The 15192-nt window shown below is 38.7% G+C and overlaps 1 pseudogene; it reads right to left on the bottom strand.

Annotated features, from left to right (window-relative positions):
- Positions 1–3686: 3686 nt before the first annotated feature.
- On the bottom strand, positions 3687–8588 carry LOC130032588 (PRELI domain containing protein 3B-like; annotated as a pseudogene).
- Between the last annotated feature and the right edge of the window lie 6604 nt (positions 8589–15192).

The raw sequence follows: 15192 nt of genomic DNA, 5'->3' as shown, positions 1-15192 counted from the left end.
GGGCACAATTGTGAATGGGATTGTTTTCTTCATGTCACTTTCTTCTCTTTCACTATTTGCATATAGAAAAACCATGGACTTTTGGGTATTGATTTTATACCCTGCCACTTTACTATACAAGCCTATTGTTTCTAGAAGTTTCTTGGTCGAGGTTTTAGGATTCTCTAAGTATAGTATCTTATCGTCTGCGAATAGTGAGAGCTTGATTTCTTTCTTTCCTACCTGGATGCCCCTAATATCTTTTTATTGCCAAATCGCTATTGCAAGTACCTCCAGTACTATATTGAACAGCAGTGGAGAGAGTGGGCATCCTTGTCTCGTCCCTGATCTTAGAGGGAAGGCTCTCAGTTTTTCGCCATTGAGGACGATGCTCGCTGTAGGCTTGTGATAGATGGCTTTAACTATATTGAGGAATGTCCCCTTTATTCCCGTTTTAGCTAGGGTTTTCATCATAAATGGGTGCTGGATCTTGTCAAATGCTTTCTCTGCATCTATTGATATGATCATATGATTTTTATCTTTTCTTTTGTTGATATGGTGGATTATGTTGATTAATTTCCGAGTGTTAATCCAGACTTGCATCCCCGGGATGAATCCTACTTGGTCATGGTATATGATCTTTTTTATGAGTAGTTGAATTCTATCTGCTAGTATTTTATTGAGAATCTTCGCATCCGTGTTCATCAGGGATATCGGCCTGTAGTTTTCTTTTCTCGTGGTGTCTTTGTTTCCTTTTGGTATTAGAGAGATATGGGCTTCATAGAAACTGTTTGGGAGAGTTTCCGTTTTTTTTTTCAGTTCCTGGAAAAGCTTGAGAATGACTGGCAGCAGGTCCTCTTTAAATGTTTGGAAAAATTCGCTAATGAATACATCTGGGCCCAGGCTTTTGTTTTTGGGAAGACTTTTGATTGTGGTTTCTATTTCGTTGATGTTAATAAGTCTATTCAGATACTCCAGATCTTCTTGATGCAGCTTTGGGAGATTATAACAGTCCAGGAATTTGTCCATTTCTTCTAGGTTCTCTTGTTTTGTGGCATACAGACTTTGAAAGTAGTCTCTGATGATCTTTTGGATTTCTTTGGTTTCTGTTGTGATATCCCCCTTCTCATTTCTGATTCGGTTTATTAGGGTTCTCTCTCTCTGTTTCACTGTGAGTGTTGCTAGTGGTTTATCTATCTTGTTTATTTTCTCCAAGAACCAGCTCTTGGTTTCTTTGATCTTTCAGATTGTTTCTTTGGTTTCCATGTCATTGATTTCTGCTCTAAGTTTTATGATCTCTTTCCTTCTGTCTGATTTAGGCTCTTTCTGTTGATCCTTTTCTACGGTCTTGAGCTGTGAGGGCAAGTTGTTTATGTGCATCGTTTCTATAGACCTAAGATATGCTTTTAGAGCTATAAATTTTCCCCTTAATACGGCTTTCGCTGAATCCCATAGGTTCTGGTAGCTTTTGTCTTCATTATCATTTGTTTCCACATATCTTTTTTTTCATCCTTAACTTCATTCCTGACTCACTCGTTGTTCATCATCGAGTTGTTTAACTTCCAGGTGTTTGATTTGGTTGTCCGTGTCTGTGTGTGATTCACTTCTATCCTCAGTGCATCATGGTCTGAAAAGATGGCTGATACTATTTCTATTTTCCTGATTCTGTTGAGGTATGTTTTGTGTCCTAGCACATGGTCTATTTTGGAAAATGTTCTGTGTGCACTGGAGAAGAGTGTGTATTCTTTCTTTTGGGGGTGTAAAGCCCTGTAAAGGTCTACAAGCCCTCTCTCTTCTATTTCTTCTTTCAAAGCCAGTGATTCCTTGCTGTTTTTTGTTCTTATTGATCTGTCCAGAGGTGATAGGGCAATGCTGAAGTCTCCAAATACTATTGTGTTGCTTGCAATGTCCTCCTTAAAATCTGTTAGCAGTTGTTTTAAATATTTAGCTGTTCCCTCATTAGATGCGTATACATTTAAGAGTGTGATTTCTTCCTGTTGTAGGTATCCCCTGATGAAGATAAAATAGCCTTCACTGTCCCTTCTAGTCTTTTTCAACGTGAAAGTAATGTTGTTGGATACTAGTATGGCCACCCCAGCTTTTTTTTTCATCAGCTTTTTGCTTGCAGGATTGTTTTCCATACTTTGACTTTGAGTCTGTTTTTGCTCTGAATGTTGAGATGAGTTTCTTGTAGGCAGCAGAATGTTGGGTTCTGTCTCTGTATCCATTTTGCCACTCTGTGTCTCTTACATGGTGAATTTAGACCGTTGACATTGAGAGAGAGTATGTTTATGGAGTTTTGTGTCATCTTTCTGTGCGGGTGAGTTGTGGTTGTAGGGTTTGTCTTGTCTTATAGTAGCCCCTTTAGCCCTTGTTTTAGGTTTGATTTTGAGTCTATGAACTTCCTGAGCTGCTGTTTATCTAGAAAATAGTGTAGCATTCCTTCAATTTTGAGTGAGAGTTTAGCTGGATAAAGTATTCTTGGTGAAGCATTCATGTCAGTGAGTTTTTTGACTATATCTCGCTACTGCCTTCGGGCTTGTAGGGTTTCCTCTGATAGATCTGCTGTGAATCTTAGGGGTGCTCCTTTGTATGTGATTTCCTTCTTTGCCCTTGCTGCTTGCAGTATTTTTTCTCTATCGGCAGCATCAATCATTCTAACTGTGATATGTCTTGGAGTGTTTCTGTTGGGGTCTCTTTTAGCTGGCACCCTTCGGGCTTCTTGAATCTGAATGACTGTATTGTGGAGCTCTGGGAATTTCTCGGCGATGATTTTTTTAAGCATGGTTTTTTCATTGGGATTGTTACCCTGGGCTTCTGGTAGTCCAATGATTCTAATGTTGTTTCTTTTGGAATCGTCTCGTAGGACTCTGATTCTCTGTAGAACTATTTTGAGGTCCTTTGCCACTGTTTGTTGTTGCGTGTTGGCTTGGTGCAGCTGATCTTCCAGCTCACTGATTCTTTCCTCAGCTGTGGTCATTCTATTTTTGAGGGCAGAGAGTGAGTTTTTAACTTCATCTAGGGAATCTGTGATGCGTGCCATTTCTGTGCGAAGCTTTCCAATTTCAGCTCTCATTTCTTCCTGTATTTTGTCAATTGTGCGATCGATTGTTTCTTTCATGTCCTCTTTCAATTTAGCGGAAATCTGTCTGACTGTTTCATCGAATTGATTGAACATCTTAATGACTTCATATCTGAATTCCTTGTCAGAGAGGTCCCTAAGGTGGCTAGCACCTAATGAGGCTTCTGGACTTATTTCCTCGTGGTCTCCCTGTGACGGAGATTTGCGTTGTTTCTTCATGTTGTTGTGTAGGTGTAGGGATGAGATTTCTTGATTTGAGTAAACTACCCGCGGCCGTGTAAGCGTTGTCCCGTCGAAAATTATATATATTATATATATTTTAATACCCATATTCTTTCCCAAAATGGATAAACTAGTAAAATTCACACCAGCATAGGATCAGAGTTCCCTTATACACACATCTATACCAATACTGGTTGGTATGTGTGTGTGTTGATGTGTGCTAGGTTGAATTGTATGAGGTGATATCTCATTGTTGTTTTTGTTTACATTTCCCAAAAGATAAGTGATACACCTTGCCAGAAGCCACAGCCCCCTGCCAGCTGCTGCCCCTCCAGCACCGAACCTAAATCTTCCAGCATGTGTGTGAACCCCTAGTGTTGCCCCTACCCGAGATCTACCCATCTTACATAACTTTTAAACCCTTGACCACCAACCGCGCGGAAGCTAGAGCATCCACACACGGAAGTAATTTTGTCTGCACACCACATATGAGGTACTAGTTTACCCAGGCCTCATATATACCTATCAATAAGCCACAGAAACACACAAAGATAGCCCCATAGCAGGGGCAAAAACATACAAAAACAGGAGAAAAACACTCCAAAATGGAAAGGTCAATATGACAAAATAATGCAGAAACTCACCAAGCCTAATGCTTGCAGTTGCTAGCCCAGATGAATCAAACAGTAATAATGAATTCTATAACCTTTCAAACAAGGAATTTAAAATGGAGCTTTTAAGGATGAATAAGAAGCTCAAAGAAACAATGGAATGCACTGCTGATGAAATACAAGAGGATATGAAAGCAGAGGTGAGGAAAATACAAAAATACAAGCAGAAATTATAGAACTAAAACTCTTGGTAGGTGAAGTGAAAAACTCAGTTGAAGGCCACAGCAATATAGTAACAGCTGCTGAGGACAGAATTAGTGAGATCCAAGAGGAGGTGCAGAGAATCCACAAACAACTTCAGAAAATAAAAAAGAGACTCAAAAGAAACCAAATGATGTCAAGAGAAAATCAGGATGAAGCCAAGAGGAATAACATAAGAATCATTGGAGTCCCAGAGGAACAGGAAGAAAACCCTGACAAAGAAGAAACTGTCAAAGACTTCATTGCTAAGACGTTCCAAGAGCTGAACAGCACATGCAATCAGATTCAGTAGGCCCAAAGGGTACCAGCTAAAAGAAATACAAATAAAAATAGTCCACGGTACTTCCAATCACAATGATGAAATCCATAGACAGAGGTTCTGAAAAAGTAAGGTCAAAGAAAAAATTGCTTATAAATAAGCATCCTTAAGATTCACAGCAGCCTATCCAATGAAACCCTAAGGGCCTGAGGACAGTGGTGGGATATAGTGAACAAACTCAATGAAATAAATGCCTCACCTACAATACTTTACTCAGCTAGTCTCTGATTCATATCAGATGGAACAAAACACAGCTTTACAGACAAACAATAACTCAGGAAATTTATAGCCTAAAAACATGGCTACAGGAGAACTAATGGGCTACTTTAAGAAAAGACAAGCCCTAAAATATACCAAAATTTGGCAGAAAGATTGAACAAAACCCCTTAACAATAATCTCTTTCAAGATCAATGGGCTAAATGCACCAATTAAAAGACAGAGTGACAGGATGGATCCAAAACTGAACTAACATTCTGCTGAGTGCAAGAAACACATCAGAACAGTCAGAATAAACACATACTCTGTTTGAAAGGATGAAAAATAATTCTACAAGCAAACAACTCCCTCAAAAATGCTGGAGTGGCGATACTAATATCAGATCACATAGAATTCAGACTGAAGAAGTTTAGAAGAGACAGTGAAGTACATTTCCTAATGATCAAAGGATCTTTACACCAGGAATTATTCACATTCCTAAATATACATGCACTTATGAGAAACCACCAAAATACTTAAAATGACAGCTCATAGAATTGAAGATAAACATTGATAGCAACACAATAATAGTTGGAGATTTCAACACCACTTTATCACCTCTCGATAGATCAACCAGACTCAAGCTCAGCAAGGTTATACTTTATCTGAGAGAAGAAATGTAAGACAGGGGTTTAGTAGATATATATAGGCCATTTCATCCCCCCAAAGCTGAATACACATTCTTGTCAATTGCAAATGGGACATTCTTCAAGATAGACCACACGTTGGGCCATAAAACATACCTCCCTAAAATTAAGAGGGTAGAAATTGTATTAATGATCTTTTCAGACCGTGATGCACTGAAAATTGAAGTAAACCACACCCAAAGGCAGAATTTCAAACCAAGCATATGGAAATTAAACAGCCCACTACTGAACAACAAGTGGCTTAGAAAGGAAATCAAAGAGGAGATCAAAAGATTCCTGGAAACGAATGAGAATGAAGACACTAGTTACCAGAACCTATGGTACATGACAAAATAAGAACTGTTTACAGACCTGACTTTATCATAGTAGAAAAATAGTAGCACAGGTCAGAAGATTTCAGAGCAGAACTTCAGACAATATTGGAAGAAAGCAGGCCAGATCTAGACCATGTGGTGGAGGGCAATGTTCTGGAACATTGTGTGCATGAAACTCAATTTTTGATAATTTTGTAAATAAAAGTGACTGAATTAAATTTTTAAAAATGTGATGTCACACTGACAGAGTCCATATTGTCTATTTTACTTATAAAGAGAATCCTCTTACTTTATCCTTTCTTCTTTACCTTGTCCATTCATTGTTTTTTTTTTTTGGCATTTATTTGGATTTTGAAATATCACAATGGACTTCTATTGGAAATAGGTGAGTATGCAACGTATCGGACATAAATATGAATAATAATTCATTATTAGTTGATCTATTGTGTCTGTTTTATTTCCATCTCTTCTTAAAATAAATTTAGAAAAACATTGAGAAACTGTTTTGTCATAAACATTTAGTTCAAAATGTATTTTTATGGGAATGAAAGAGGATATTGAGTTTTCATGTAAGTACACATTGGACAACAAAACCACAGAAAAGTTTGGAAAGTTACAATTCTTTGTTATTAAAGTACTGTCTGTCTTGGAGACAGAGTCAGAAAAAGCATCACTTAGACATTTCCATATGACTACAGAAAGTATGAATCATCACGATCACGATCACGATCATTCTGTTGTTTGTCGATTGTCTCGAGCAGGCACCAGTAACGTCTCCTTCTACCTAGCCCTGAGATTTTAAAAGAGCCATTTCAATGCTCTTTCAGGATTAGGAGGATGAGACCCATCATTGTTACTGGTATTTGGCATATTGAGTACGATATGGGAAGTTTGCCAGACTCTGCCGTGAGGGCAGCATACTTTTTGTAGCCTGCCAGGTTCTCCAAAGGAAGGATAATAAGATGTCACGCGGCTGCAAATGTGGCCAGGCGCTTCCGGGAGCTGGGTTTTATAGTCTCTGTGTCTTGGCCATTGATGGGACCAACCTGGTGCTGTCAGCAGCTGGCAGGTGTGACGCCTACCTACTGGAAGATGGGGGGTCTGGGTGGAGAAGGCCCAGTCCCAATCCGAGTAATTATCATCACAAGTATAAAATAAGTTCATTGTTTATCTGAAACTGATTAAAATTAAGCATAAAGTACACATTTCCCATACATGCTTCAATCCTACACTAGTCATTTATTTTTATTTCTTACAATTTATCTGATCATCCTAGATCATTCTTTGCGAACAACCAAAAATCTCACTTAATCTAACTTCCTGTATTCAAGTATTTGTAATTCAGTGCATTCTAAATATCAATAACACATGTTACTTCTTAGAATAGTGCAGTGATTGTATTTTTCTCTTGTTCACAAACCTTGTATAGAATTACAATGCCACTCAAATCAATATCATCTTTATTTTTTATTTATTATTTATTTTATTTTCTAAAGCATTTCAAATATTTGATTACATTTAATATTCAAACACCAATCCCACCACCATTACATCTTCCCACCACCATATTTTGGGTGTTTCCATCCTTAACCCCAATCCTTGCGCCAAAGCAGAACCGAAATAATATAATATTTCACTTGATATTTGGTGCCTACTACTTTGAATCCCATCAAATGTGGTATAGTAGTTTTGGAGAATGGGTAGGGTGTGTCCTACAAAGTGACATGTGGCTGCAAATGCGGCTGTGCAATCCAGGAAAAGGTTCATTAGTGGGTGAGGCTCGGCTCAAGAATGTGGAGAGCAGCAGTGAGCAGGGCGGAGGTTGAGTTCTGGAGGTTTTCGACTGCCACGTTGGGTCCCATGGGGTGTGGAGGGGTCTCACCCAAAACCCTCTGGGGCACCCCCAGAATCATTTTTTATTCTTTTAAAGAGTCTGAAATAACCTGAGAGATGTCGCTCTATTTTCTTATTTTTAGGGTCCTAATGCTTCCTCTTGCGGAGGCCACCAGGTCTTCAATCTCAGCATTTAATTTATGAATTACCCATTTCACTGCTTCTCGGCCTTTGCTGGCATTGGAGGAGATGGTGTTGGCCATCAAGCCTTCGAGGTAGCTGATGAGGCTGACGCCCTTCACGGTGATGATGGCTTCTTGCGTGAGTTTTCTCTGGGTACTGAGGATGTGGCTTGTATATAAGTCTTTCATCTACCGACACAACATTTGTAAATGAAATATTAGTGAATTTCAGCTCCATTGTCTTCTCCACGGGGGTCGACCACAGAATGCTCCTCCAGGTACGTTTTGGTTCTCGCCGTACCAAAAATGGACTCGACGATGGCCAGCAGGCACCACTCGGTGCTGAGCAGCTGCAGGACTGTGCAGCTTCCCTGCAGAGTCCACATGTCTACACAGCACTTCCACGACCACCACGCTGGGGTTCATGGGGTTGGGGTACTTCTGCTTGGCCGCCGTTGACACCATCTCCCACGGTTGGCACCCATCTTCAGCGGTCCTGAAAGGGCTGATTTTGACTTCTGCTCGGAAAAGGTCACTCGGGACAAGGAAATGTTTTTGAAGCACAACTAACCTGCTATTTTCAAAGACATGCTCCAACGTCCAGATCTCCAAGGTTCCGCAGCTGCGCCATGTCCGGCCAGCCCAGGGGACAGCGAGGCACCCCGCCCCGCACACATGCCCTGGAACCCTGTGCCTGGAAGTTCCAACTTGGCCAGCGGCCCCGACTGCGCAGGTCCTGTCGCAACACCGCCTCAAAGCCGGTCTGCTGAGGGCAGCGCCAGGGAGGCCGGCGGGCGGGAGCTGCGCAGGCGCACATGGGGCCATGGGGTGCGCTGACTTCTGAGCCAGTAGGGCCGGGCCCAGGAGCTCCTGGCCAGCCATGCACTCTGCGTGGCCAGGCCGCTGGATGGACCGGGCCTGCAAGCTGACACGACAGCGCCTTGGGGTTCTCGCGGGCTGTCACAGAAGAATTTAAGTCTAGAGCTACAATATTAAAAGCTGTAGAATCATGAGTTTAAGTAGTCATAAATAAAAATATATATTTTAATAGTGTAATGGTGGAATTTTATGTTCTGCAAGTTATTAGCATTTAACTTTTTCAATATATCATAGTATGTTACATATTATAAGGGCATGTTTTTATTTGTATTCTTTTTATGTGATTTTCTTTCTAACACTCAACAAGAGTAAAATATTACCATCTAGCTCCTCTGCCACTTTTATAAATGCAAATTCTTTTTCAAAAGAAAAACAAATATATTATTAAGTCTATTTTTGTAGTCTTCAGCAGTTTCATTGAAGAACAAACGTTTATTAGTATGCACTGATATGAAGACAATCTTATTGACAACTCCCAAAGTATTTCTCTTTCATAAAAATATTGTTTATGGTTGAAACATAATAAAATTGAGGATTACAATAAAATAAAATATCAGAAAATATGCATAGATTTTATAGAAATAAGAGCCAAAACTTTGCATTGATGGGAAGAGAATAATCAGATGTTCACACGCACCATGTTTGTCAGTTAGATTTAGCTGATTCTACTTGTAGAAAAAAATGACTCTCGTGCTTTTGTAAAAAAATATATAGCTTAAAATGTATTTTTATTTTATTTTCTTAGAGGATAGTATTCATTTACTCGAAAGGGAAATGCTGTAACATAAAACATGGCACATTGTTTTAAGTATTTTACCAATGCCATGTCATTCTGAGAAAATGTGAGATAAATTCATTAATCATTAGTACTTTTCACTATTTAATGACAAACATTCAGATGTTCTAAATAAACAGAATTTTTGACATCATAAAAACGAATAAAATAATCTTTGTTTCTGACACAGAATTCATCTATGTATCATGTTTATAGTTATTTTACTCCTTTAATATGCAATATGCTTCATTAATTGTTGCAAATTAATTATAATTGTATAACTGTAAGAAATGTGTTAAGTTATTTCACAATAATATGGTATAAATAGTGCCATGATAGCATAGCTGGTAGAGTGGTTTGCCTGGCAGGTGGACCATGCAGGTACAATCTCTGGCATCCCGTATAGTTCCCCAAGCCCATCAAGACTGATCCCTGAGTTTAGAGTCGAGGTGAAAGCCCTGAATATCACTTGGTGTGGCCTATAAACAAACAAAAATGATAGAAGAGAAAGAATTTAGAAAAGGAAAACCTAAATCTAGGCTTTAAAAGAATACGATTGTCAAGAACAGTAATATATATGATAGTTTTCCAACTTTAATGAGTGATATAGTGCTTACTTTGAAATTTTAAAGACTGGATAGAAATTTTATATTTCACGATCATCCTGTTGTTCGTCGATTTCCTCGAGCAGGCACCAGTAACATCTCCTTCTTCCTAGCCCTGAGATTTTAAAAGAGCCATTTCAATGCTTTTTCAGGATTAGGAGAATGAGACCCATCATTGTTACTGGTACTTGGCATATTGAGTACGACACGGGAAGTTTGCCAGACCCTGCTGTGCGGACAAGATACTTTTTGTTACTGTGTTTGGCATAGCGAATACGTCATGGGTAGCTTGCCAGGCTTTGCTGTGCGGACGAGATACTCTGGGTAGCTTGCCGCGCTCTCCGAGAGGGGCGGAGGAATTGAACTCGGGTCGGCCATGTTGGCCGCTTGCAAGGCAAATGCCCTATCCGCTGTGCTATTGCTCTTCCCAATAACTATATAATATAGTTATTTTATACAATAACATTATTATATGTAATAACTAAAATAGTTATTATATATAAACCTATATTCAGGTAACTAATTTATATATAGAGTTGTGTGAGGTTTTTATAGAGTTTATTATGAATTGTCTACAGATAAAAATGTGAATGTGAATATATTTTATCAATTGCTAGATTGCCTTCTGTTTCTTGCTAATTTATTTTGATGAGTACCCGCCTTTTAATATAATATAGACTCATTAGTTTATTCTTTCATTTTCCTGCCTTTTGAATTGAGTTTCCAAATACATTTCAGATGCTGAAGTCCAATAATTATTCACCTAAGTTTTCTTTTGCATATTTTTGGTTTGAAAAATAAAATTCAAGTCTTATGTTTATTTGAATTATTTTTGTATTTTGCATGAATGATACTAAATATGCTATGAAAATGTTAGCTACTTCTCATTCCTAGGCATTCCAGTATTTTATTTTCCCAAATTCAGTCTAGACACATTATGTAACTATACGCTCATATACACCCAACCATATATATATATATATATAGATATTCCCATGAGTAATCTGATGGTTAATGGGAATAGTCTTGCAATATGTGCCTCACAAGTGTTCTGTTGTTGTTTGCTTGCTTTTTGGCATTTTGGGTCACAACAAGTGATGCTTCGGGGTTACTCCCGGCTCTGTACTAAGGAATTACTCTTGGTAGTGCTCAGGATACCATATAGGATGCTGGAGATCGAACCCAGGTTGGCCACATGCATGGCAAAAGTCCTACACATTGTACTATCTCTCTAGACCACCTCAGAAGTTTTATCTAAAGCAATTTATTCAATCCTTAGCCCTGTACTTATTTCATCTGAGGGAAATTGATGGTCATAAGACTCAGTTATAGAGATGAATATTGGTTTAATGTAAAAAATATAAAAATATAGATTATAAATTTTAATAATCTTTTGTTTGTTTTGGAGGCACACCCAGAGATTCCCAGGAATTTCTCCTGGGTCCGCACTCAGGAATTTCTTCTGGTGATGCTCAGAGGACCATATGGTATGCTGAGGGTCAAAGTTGTGTTTGCTGTGTGTGTGGCAATAGCCCTACCTGCTGTACTTTATCTCCAGTCCCTAAATTTTAATTATTCTTAAAACCAAAATTATTTAGTAAAAAGCTGTTGCATGTTCTAGACTAAGAGCAATACTACTTTTGCCAGTAATTTGGAAGCTATGAAAGGAAAATACATGTTATTTAAGTCTTTTTTTAATTGGAGATTAAGGGAGAAGAATGAGTACTGAATATTAATTTAAGATGGTTAGTTAGGGACATATAGACACAGATAAATGGTACGGAAATAACAATCCACAATAAGATTTGGGGACTATAATACACACATCGGAGAACTCGATTTATGTGAAAAGTGGTGAGAGAAATGAATTGGTAGCCAAGAAGTAACACTGGAACATAAGTGGGAGATCTTTGGCATATGAGTGAGACTAAGTGGAGTAACAGTATGCACCAAAATAGAAAATTTTCCATGAACAAACAATGTGGGTGAGAGGGACAGAATGTTGGAGCAGAATGGCTATTGGGTTAGGGCTGAAGGGTAATGCACTCTTGATGGCATGAACGGGAAGTACATTTGTACATCATACCAGAAATTTAAACACTATTTTAGCCCCCAATACTCTAAGTTAAACATAATATATATATATATATATATCTATGAGTGTGTGTGTATATATATATATATGTATATATATACATAGGTATCACTGTATCACTGCCATCGTGTTATTCATCGATTTGCTTGAGTGGGCACCAGTAACATCTGCATTCGTCATAGCCCTGTGATTTTAGCAGCCTCTCCTTACTTATCCTTCTAAACGGTGCCACATTGGAGGCTTTTTCAGGGTCAGGGGAATGAGACACATCATTGTTACTGTTTTTGGCCTATTTAATATGCAATGGGAGCTTACCAGGCTCTACTGTGTGGGCAGGATACACTTAGTAGCTTGCTGGGTTCTCCGAAAAGGAGAACTAGACTATAAGAGGTATGCATATATAGATATATATATATGTATATGCATATAATTAAAATTGAATGGAAACTAAAAAGAGCAGATATATCTATCCATTGCTAATGCTTAGATCTGCTGACAATATATCAATATGAACTTGTATTTAATGTAAAAGAGCATGTGAATAAGAAGATTATATAACATGATAGTGACCTCACAAATTGTACTAAACAGCAGCAATTCATTCAGAGCCTATCACTATTTGAGTGAAAATACTATACAGAATTGCTTTGAAAATTTCATTGAACAACCATGATTTACAAAGTCACTGAGAGTTGTGTTTTAGGCATACAAGAATTCAACACCAAACCCTCCACCAATTTCAACTTCCCTCTACCATTGTACCCAGACTCCCATCCCTTTCCAATCCCCACTCCACCCCTGCCTGTCAAGTTGATGAGAATTTCAGTGGTTGCTGCTTAGATCTAATGATTTAAATTCTCTTGAATCTGTGTTTTGGGTACATGACTGTACCCCTCACTCATATCCGTGGCATAACTGAAGCCCTGATTTCTTTTAATACATTACTTACTGTTCTATTCTTGCCCATTGACTTTTTTTCTTCAATTCTTCTTCTCTAAACATTAGGGTCAAGGATGATTTAAGCATCCTTCTTTTACTACAAATACATTTCCTCATCCAGTGTTCTATAATAAACAGAAAACTGATATCATCCTGTACTTGTCTTTCTTCTTCTGACTTATTCCACTCAACATGACATCCTTCAGCTTCAATCAGGTTGCAGCATATTGCATGATTTCATTGTTCCTTGGAACTACAAAGTATGTCACTGTAACTGTCCCTGTCCTCCTATATATCTATTCATCTATTTGCTCGAGCGGGCCCAGTAACATCTCCATCTTGAGGCTTGTTGTTGCTGTGTTTGGCATATTGAATACGTCATGGTAGCGTGCCAGGCTTTGCCATGTGGGCAAGATACTCTCGGTAGTTTGCCGGGCTCTCCAAGAGGGGCGGAGGGACTGAACCTGGCTCGGCTGGGCTGGCTGCGCGCAAGGCAAATACCCTACCGCTGTGCTATCGCTCCAGCCCACAAAGTATGTCATTGTGTTATATTCAACTTCATAATCCATTCATCATTGGACACCTAGGTTGATTCCATATGTTAACTATTGCACTGAGAGTGAAGCACTGAATAAATGTTTGCAAAAGTCCTTTTGAGAGAGTGGTTTGACATCCTGGGGATAGATGCCCAAAAGTGGAAGAGCTGGGTCAATTCATCACTGTATCACTGTCCTCTTGTTGTTCATTGATTTTCTGGAGCGGGCCCAGTAATGTCTCCATTGTGAAACTTTATTGTTACTGTGTTTGGCATATGGAATTCGTCACGGGTAGCTTGCCAGGCTTTGCTGTGCAGGCAAGATACTCTCGGTAGCTTGCCGGGCTCTCCGAGAGGGGCGGAGGAATTGAACTTGGATCGGCCATGTTGGCTGCATGCAAGGCAACCACCCTACCTGCTGTGCTATCGCTCCAGCCCCGGGTCAATTCATATAGCAGTTGAACTCTAAGTTTACTAAGAAGAACTCTCCATATTGTTTTCCACAGACATTATAACTGACATTTCCACTAGCAGTGCACAAGAGTTCCATTTTACCACATTCATGGCAACACAGATTGTTTCTACTATTTTGATATGTGCAAGTCTCACTAGTATGAGATGGTATCCCATTTTCATCTTGTTTTGGATTTCTCTGATGATAAATGATGCCGAGAATTTTTTTATGTTCCTACTGGCCATCCAGTTGCCTTCCTCTGAGAAGTATCTAGTCATTTCCTCTCTCCATTTGTTTTTTTCTTTCTTTTTCTTTTTTCTTTCTGTTTTTTTTTTCCTTTTTTGGTCATACTCAGCGATGCAAAGGGATTACTCCTGGTTCATGCACTCAGGAATTACTCCTGGCCCTGTTCGGGGGGACCATATGGGATGCTGGGAATCGAATCAGGGTCGGCTGCATGCAAGGCAAATGCCCCCCTCGCTGTGCTATCATTCCAGCCCCTTCCTCTCCCTATTTGTTGATAGGGTTTTTAAAATTTACTTTTGTTGATCATTGTGGGTACTTGACATATCTTGGGTATCAAACCTTTGTGTGATGTGTTGAATGCAAATATTTTTCCCATTCAGTTAGCTATCTTTTAGTTTAAGCCCAAGATTTTCTTCCACAGGGAGAAGCTCTTTAATTTTATGTAGTCCGTTTTGTTTATTTTTGAATTTGTTGCCTTTGACATTTGTATTATATCACTGATGAAAAGTTTAAGGTTCAAATCTTGAAGTTCTCTGTCTACATTTTCTTCAGTGTACTTTATAGTTACTGATGGTATTTCAAAGTCTTTGATCCACTTTGAATTGACTTGTGTGTGGGGTGTTGTGTGTGGGTGTAAGATACAGCTTTAGTTTCTTACATATAGTTATAAAATTTTCCCAGAACCATTGTTGAAGAGGCTAACTTTACTGCATTTCAATTTCTCAGCTCTTTTTTTCAAATATTAACTGCCCATATACACTGTGTTTTGTCACAAGGTATTTGATTCTCACCAATTGTTTGGACAGTCTATCTTTACTCCAGTACCAAGCAGTTTTGATAAATATAGCTTTATTATAGAGTTCCAAATTAGGTAATGAAATGACTCTCAATTTCTTGTTTTTCAGTATAGTTCTGGCTATTTGCAGTCTTTTCTTATTCCATATAAATTTTATCATTG

This window comes from Sorex fumeus, unplaced genomic scaffold (assembly GCF_029834395.1).
Source record: "Sorex fumeus unplaced genomic scaffold, SorFum_2.1 ptg000050l, whole genome shotgun sequence".
Taxonomy (NCBI): Eukaryota; Metazoa; Chordata; class Mammalia; order Eulipotyphla; family Soricidae; genus Sorex; species Sorex fumeus.
The sequence above is the reverse complement of the archived record's forward strand: the minus strand, read 5'-3'. Positions and strand labels throughout refer to the sequence as shown.